We start from the raw sequence: 7,382 nt of genomic DNA on the forward strand, positions 1-7,382 counted from the left end.
GTCAAATAAGCAACATCTAAATTCATGATGCAGAGACTGAAAATATCTTACAACATTCAAATATATAGAAGGCATCACCAATATTAAATATGCAAACTAAGGTTGTGGGAAACATGATTACCCACCTCCTCATCAAGACATTCAAATTTCCACACTCTCTCACCCTCTTTGTTTATTTCATTTCACCATCGTAATCCTATCAAGATGTGTCCACTCACATTCTTGACTACCCAAAAATCAAGAGCAGCTAGAAGCATGGTAAAAACAAAAATAATGACAAAGATATCAAAAAGTAGAGCTGAAAGTATGTAAAACGCCAAAGCTGCAGCCTGCCAAATGGAAGAATTTAATGTTATCCACTAGTAAAATTTGCATATAGAAATAACATCACAAAAGAAGATAATAAATGACCTTGAAAAGCACGTGGAAGAAACATATATTTGGAAGGGCATAATTCTCCCCTACAGGCTGATAACAGAAAGACAGAAACTTATGATGAGCAATCAAGCAATGTTACTATTCATTTATTTTTAGTGTGTTTGAGATGGGTGTTGTGCTTAACCATGACTTACCTACACTACAAAGAAGAGGTAAGTGCCTATCAAAGACAGCTCAAATGATAAACAATCACTGAATAGCTTTTAATGAAAATCTACCAAACAAGGTTTACAAATAAAAATCTAGATGTTTTACTCCACACTGCAAAACAGTAACAACATCCAACTATAGCTCTGCCTTCAACATAAATTTCATAACAAGAATACCCAGTTTAAATCTAGAATCAACCAAACAATCTTAAATTGTGCAGAAATCGTGAAAGCACGGCATCCAATTCAATCTCTCGAACAACCATTGATATATAAGCTCCATGGTATTATCATCACGAAATTCGAACAACAAAATCACAACTTTTAGGAATTGCTTGAATTTGAGGGATTGTTTGAATTAGTCATTTTTTGTTCTATTTATGACAAAATGGAAATATACATACAAGGATAGTCACTGATAAAATATGGATGTAATATCAAAGAAACAACAAATATATATAAATGTTCCAACAGAAATGAAAAAGGGGGGAAACTGGCATCATCTCAAAACTCTCCCCAGTACAAGCAACTTAACATCATCACCATCAATGGAAAAGTACAGACAGATACAGCAGCACAAAAATATGAAAGACACGAGCAAATTGACAACCCAACTTTTTTATACCCTTGCTCCATTTCCATTATGTCCATTTGTTCCATTTACCCCAATAGACATCTTTTGAGAAGCAGCAGATTTCTTCCTCTTCACAGCTAGATACCAGATCTGGGACGGCACAAGGATATAATTTGTACTAACTGAACATTATTAGATGTGGGGCAGGAAGTTCTAAAGATTCAAAGCACATTTTAATCAGAAAAAGATTACATCTAATAAATTGGTTAAAGCAAAATTTTAATTAGAAGTTAAAGAAACAAAACATTATAATAATTTTGAGCACGCAACATTTTCAATTGAGTTTGAACCTTAACTTTACTGTATATCTACGATATTTCCCTATAACCCAATAAATAAATTGATAGCTACTGAATATACGAATTAATGGTAAACAAATAGCCCAATTTACATTTCACACAATATTCCCCCGCAAATCTGATAACAATCCAACAAATAAAAATCAATAAATGATACCTCTTAGATGTCTCAAGCGCTGATTTGGGTCGTTAGGCTAGTGGGCCCGATGACTGAGGGCTGATTGAAGGTGGCGGGACAGTAATATGGTGGCGGAAGTTGCAACCGAGTAGAAGAAGAGCAAAGTGAGAAGAAGAAAGAAGCGTGGCAAAGAAGGAAAACTTTGGAAGAAAAGAAAAAGTAAAAGAAAAGGTAGGGAAAATAAAAGGAAGATAAGAGAAAAAGAAAATCAAAAAATGTGGAAATAAATTTCTTTAATTTCTATTTTTCTTTTCAGTTATCTTTTCAATTCGAATTTATATTTTGGAGGGACGAAAAATACAAATAAAAATGAAAAATTTTCCCGCTAATTATTGGCAACATGTCAAATTTTTTGTAAGCTAAAGATGTATCTTGTCCTTCAAATTTTATTGTCAGGAAAAATATAATTTTTTGTGAGCACATGTCCTTCCACTATTAAAAATTTTGAATCAAATCATAGCACTACAAAATATTTTTTTGTAGGGAAAATGAGCTTCGCCCACAAATCTCAATTTTTCTCCGAAATTTTTGTAGAGAAAGCATATATTTCTTGTAGTGTGCAAATCATCATCCGAGGATTACATGGACTAGTCTCGATAACAATTAGCCCCTATTAAAAACTCAGTTTTTTAAAATTCATTTTCAATCACATTTTTCAATAAAATAATTTACATATTGATGTACCAAATGTTTGGCTAAGCTCGACCACTATATCTCGAGGACTTGAAATATCTCCTCTTTCAATTCTGCCATTGTTGTGCTTGAGCATTGTCTTCCTCGAGATATTGTGCGCGAGGATGGTCGGTTATGCGAAGCTCACATTTTGTGATTTATATCCTCGAGCTTGTGTAATCCTCGAGAATGGATCTTCCTTAATGACCCTCGATGGTTGTTATTGATCTAATAAGATTCCTATGTACTTGAGACTCTAACCCTACTCTACTACTTCAATATTTGACTCATATAAGGACTCTATCCTAAACATGATTTCAATATCGGTCTAACTCCTTTACCTAACAGGACTCTATCGGATAAGAACATCCACCCAATTCCAATTCTATCAGGAATGTACTACCTACCCCTATAAATACGAGACATGAGACCATTGCGCAGGTACGTTTTCATTACTTTTTTAGTTTATAGCTTCATGCATAAATTCTCTTTCTGAATTAAGCATCGGAGGGGTAACGAGCATACACCTCGTTGCCTTTGTTTTAGGTACCAGAAGACTGCGATCGTGCCCATTCAAAGTCCTCAAGCTCGGAAAATTATCAGGTACAACTTTTGGTAGCATCACATATAAACTCAAAAATTTACCTATTTTTTAATCATGCATTCTTAAAAAATCGCTATTATAAATTTATTCTTAACAAAAAAGAAAAGAAAATGCTCAAAACAAACCCCTAACTTCACCATTACCTATCCTTGGCCCATTACTATTATTGGTAAATAATGGGAAATGTACTAGTCATTTTCAAAGGGCCAGAACCCTATTATATGCCAAATGGTATAGGCCCACATCGGAAATCCTTAGTAACCAGACATTTTAAGCCTTGTCAAATGGTTGCTGTACTTAACTAAAAGGGAAAAATTTACAAGTCATGTGTCAACTGTACACAATTCAATAAGTGTCAAGTTTCAAAATGCAAAATTCAGGTATTAACTAATTAATTAAATATAATAATGTCAAAATTATACAATTAATTGTCACAGACACATAATTATAGATCACAACTTATTTATTGATCACATATTATCAAATTAATTAGTCGTAGATTATTTCGAAGTCACAAATCAAAAATTATATAGGTCACTATTTATTTCATCGGTCACGAATTAAAAAATAATAGGTTACAGTTTATTTATCTATCACATATTTTCAAATTTGTTGGTGAGAAAATTATTTTTCAGTTACATATTATCAAATTTTTAGGTCACAATTAAATACTTGATCATAGATGATCAAATGCTTGGTCACATACACTTAGTAGTGGGTTGCATACTATCGACTACTCTCAGCCTGCCACCACCACAACACCATCACAAACAAAGTTGCCACCATTAGATCCAATCCATTGCCAACAAAAATCACCACAACCACAACTATCGAATCTCCAACCACGAACGACCACCTCCACCACCAATTGCTTACATATTAACATTTAATAGATCATAAGATCACAAATGTCGACCCACTCCAATAGAAACGCACCACCATTGCCATTGTCACCACTGTTGCCACCATTACAATTTTGCAACACTACTATCATCATACTGCGCTAGCAACGCCACCGCACATACCATCAAAAACAGATCACACCAACCGTCACCACTATTGCCTGTATCCTACCTAAATCCACCGCACCGCTAAATCCAACCACCACTCCAACACCCAAAACCAACACCTTACCGCCACCACCACTTGCTCCAACCATGCCAAAACTCCTACACTAGCAAAATTTGGAAACCATCACCACCACTTTAACAAAATAACTAATCCAACAAAGCTACTACATGGCATTGCAAGAGAAGCCAATTCGAGCCCTGCTTCAACCACCATTGTTGATTTGAGCACACTGCAGCGATGTTGAAAGAGAAGTCATGTGCAGCGACGATAGTTATCTGAGCACCACCCCAACAACTACCATTGTCGATCTATGCAGAGTCACACGTAGAGGTCACACGACCACCTGTGAGCAGAGGTTGCACAGTAGGCAGCTCTCTTGCAGTGGCGTCGATCCTCTTGTAATGGTGTCGATCTTATATCAGCACCAACGTAAAGTAAAGAGAATGTTTAGAGAAGGGAGACGACAATGGAGAGAAGAGAGAGATTTATGTATGAAATTGGGGATAGGGTGGGATGTGAGTGTGGGAAGGAGTTGAATTGTAGATTAATTATAATACTAGTTATAATACCTGATTTTTGAATAAATAAATCTAGGGATGGCAATCGGGTTCGTCGGCTCGGTTCACTCGTAGCTCGGCTCGAGGCTCGAAGGCACCGAGCCAAAGCTCAGGCCGAGCCTCATTTTTTAAGGTTGGCTTGAGCCGGGCCGGCCCGTATTATTTTATAAAAAAAAAGTTAAAAATCTGCTGCCTGTTTGACAGCTAAAAATAGCTGGCAGCTAAAATTAGCTGCCAAACATGCAGCAATAGCTATAGAAAAAAAATTTCAGAAATCGAGCTCGGCCCGGCTCGGTTCGGTAAAGCTCGGGTCGAGCCTTTATTTTCTGACCGAGCTTTTGCTCGGTCCGGCTCGAGCCAAAAAAAGCCCGCTTAGAAAAGCTCAAGCCGATCCCGAGCCAAAAATTTTGGCTCGCGAGCCGGCACAGCTCGACACGTTGACATCCCTAAATAAACCTCAACCCTGGTTTATGAATTGTGATGTTTACATATCTGTAGAGTTGTAATTTCCACTAATTTTAACTTTACTGACTATAAGTTATGGGCTTCATCCTTTCAAGTCCCCATGGACTACGGCCCAAAATGATTCCAGTCATAAATTTGGCCTTTTTCAAGGAAAAAAGAAAAAGGAAAAAGAAGAAAGAAAAAAAAGGGGAATTTATATAAAAATAATGTTATTTGCAATCGCTCACTACTGCACTCGCCCTACATAATATACATGTGAAATTAGTGATTCGATACATAATGTAATATAAAACTACTACATTAATACATCAAATCACTAATCACTACATGCATGTCACGTAGGATGACTATATAGTGAGCGATTGCAAATTCATTACTTTTTACATAAATAGGGAAAAAATAGTGGTTGAATAAAAAAATATTAACTTTTATCAACTATTTCAAAATAACAACATATCTTGCTACCATGCAAGTTACACTCAAATATCTTCTAAATATAGTTTTTATCTTTACATGGTTCGAGCTATAATGTTGGGCTTAATTTCCTCAAGGAAAAATCATTATATTGCAATATAAAATAGGGAAAAATGTAGCAACAGTTCTTGACTTTTTCGATTTTTGCAGACTTTATATTAACCTTCAATTTGTGTCAAGGAAGACCCCTAACCTTTCAAAAATATACATTTGAAGTCCAAATTGATGGAATCCATCTACTTTTCCGTTAGTTGGCTAAGAAAATGATTTCGACCACATTATTAATTATTTTTATAAGGGTAAAATGTCAACTTTATATCTTTTCATATAAAAATAATTAAATAAAAATAAAAAAACTAACATCTTCCACAACTACCCCATCCCCATCTCCATCTAAACCTTTACTCCTACCCCAAAACCCAACCTTGGCTTCCCATCATCACCCAAATTTCCTCACTGTCGTCATCACAATCGTCGAGTCTACAACATCCGCCACCTCTACTACCCTCTTCTTCACCGTCAAATGGAACTGAAATAAGAAAATCAAAATCGTACCCATCACCACCTCCAACTGCAAATAACTCAAGTTCTGACCGTCAACCATTCTCAAGTCCAATTTGTGGCTACCATTCCGCTATAAATGGCAAGGCATTTCTCCTCTGATTTTTAATTTTCCTTTAAATTTTGTGCAACAATTGAGCACTAGAGCTTGGATAAACTGCAACAACATGAGTGCTCCTCGGGTGGCGACTGCTTCGTGGTCTAACAACTACTCCATGCAGATGATGATGATGACTTAAGGCCATTGAGAGAGCTAAGGCATTTAGGGCGTGGGGTTTGGATGGGATGGGGTAGGAGTGGAAGGATGATGATGATTTTTTATTTAATTATTGTTTCACATGAAAATATATAAAGTTACCATTTTACCCTTACAGAAATAATTAATGATGTGGAAGTTGATGACATAATTTTTTATTTAATTATTTATTTTATATGAAAGGATATAAAGTTACCATATTACCCTTATCGAAATAATTAATAATGTGGTTAAAATCATTTTTTTGATCAACTAATAGAAAAGTGGACAGTTTCTGTCTAAATGGACCCTAGCTAGATATTTATGAAAGGTTAAGGATTTCTACTGGCATAAAATGAAGATTATGATAAAATTTTAAGAAATTGAAAAAGTTAGGAACCATTGTTGCAATTTTTCCTTAAAAATATGTTTCTCCAATCCAATCACAGTCTGGATGTTTTTGTTCCTTATTTATGTAATTTTTAAAAAATGGGTTTTGAATTCGTCCACATTGTTTTTCTATAGTGTTCCACAAAGATTCGTCGTGGTGGATAGAAATTTCATCAATATCATAAAGGTCGAGTGAGTCGATAACAAGAGATGATGAAATTAGGGGAAATGGGTTTGTATACTTAAAGATGTCATATCCTATATTATGTGATTTATGTCGTATTAGGCACGGTTCACTATAACAAAAGTGGTTGATTTACTGCGTGAATTTTATGCACGCCGTGAAAAGTATCCTTTTACGGCATTCGGCAAATTTGAGCCGTAATTAATTAAATGCTTAAAGTATTTATGGCATACATGTAAGACACACCGTAAATAATCTAGAATTACAACTTTTTACAACGAGTGTCGTGAACGCCGTTATAAATTACACCTTTTACGGCGTGCATCGTGAACGCCGTTATAGATGCACGTCGTAATAGCCGGCCCAATCCTTATGAAATTGAAACCCGCCAACACAAGCCCAATCCTTATGAAATTAGGGAACTTATTGTTGCATATAACTCATTCCCTCTCAATCCCTCGTCCCTGTCAA

Source organism: Olea europaea, chromosome 3, assembly GCF_002742605.1.
Source record: "Olea europaea var. sylvestris chromosome 3, O_europaea_v1, whole genome shotgun sequence".
NCBI lineage: Eukaryota > Viridiplantae > Streptophyta > Magnoliopsida > Lamiales > Oleaceae > Olea > Olea europaea.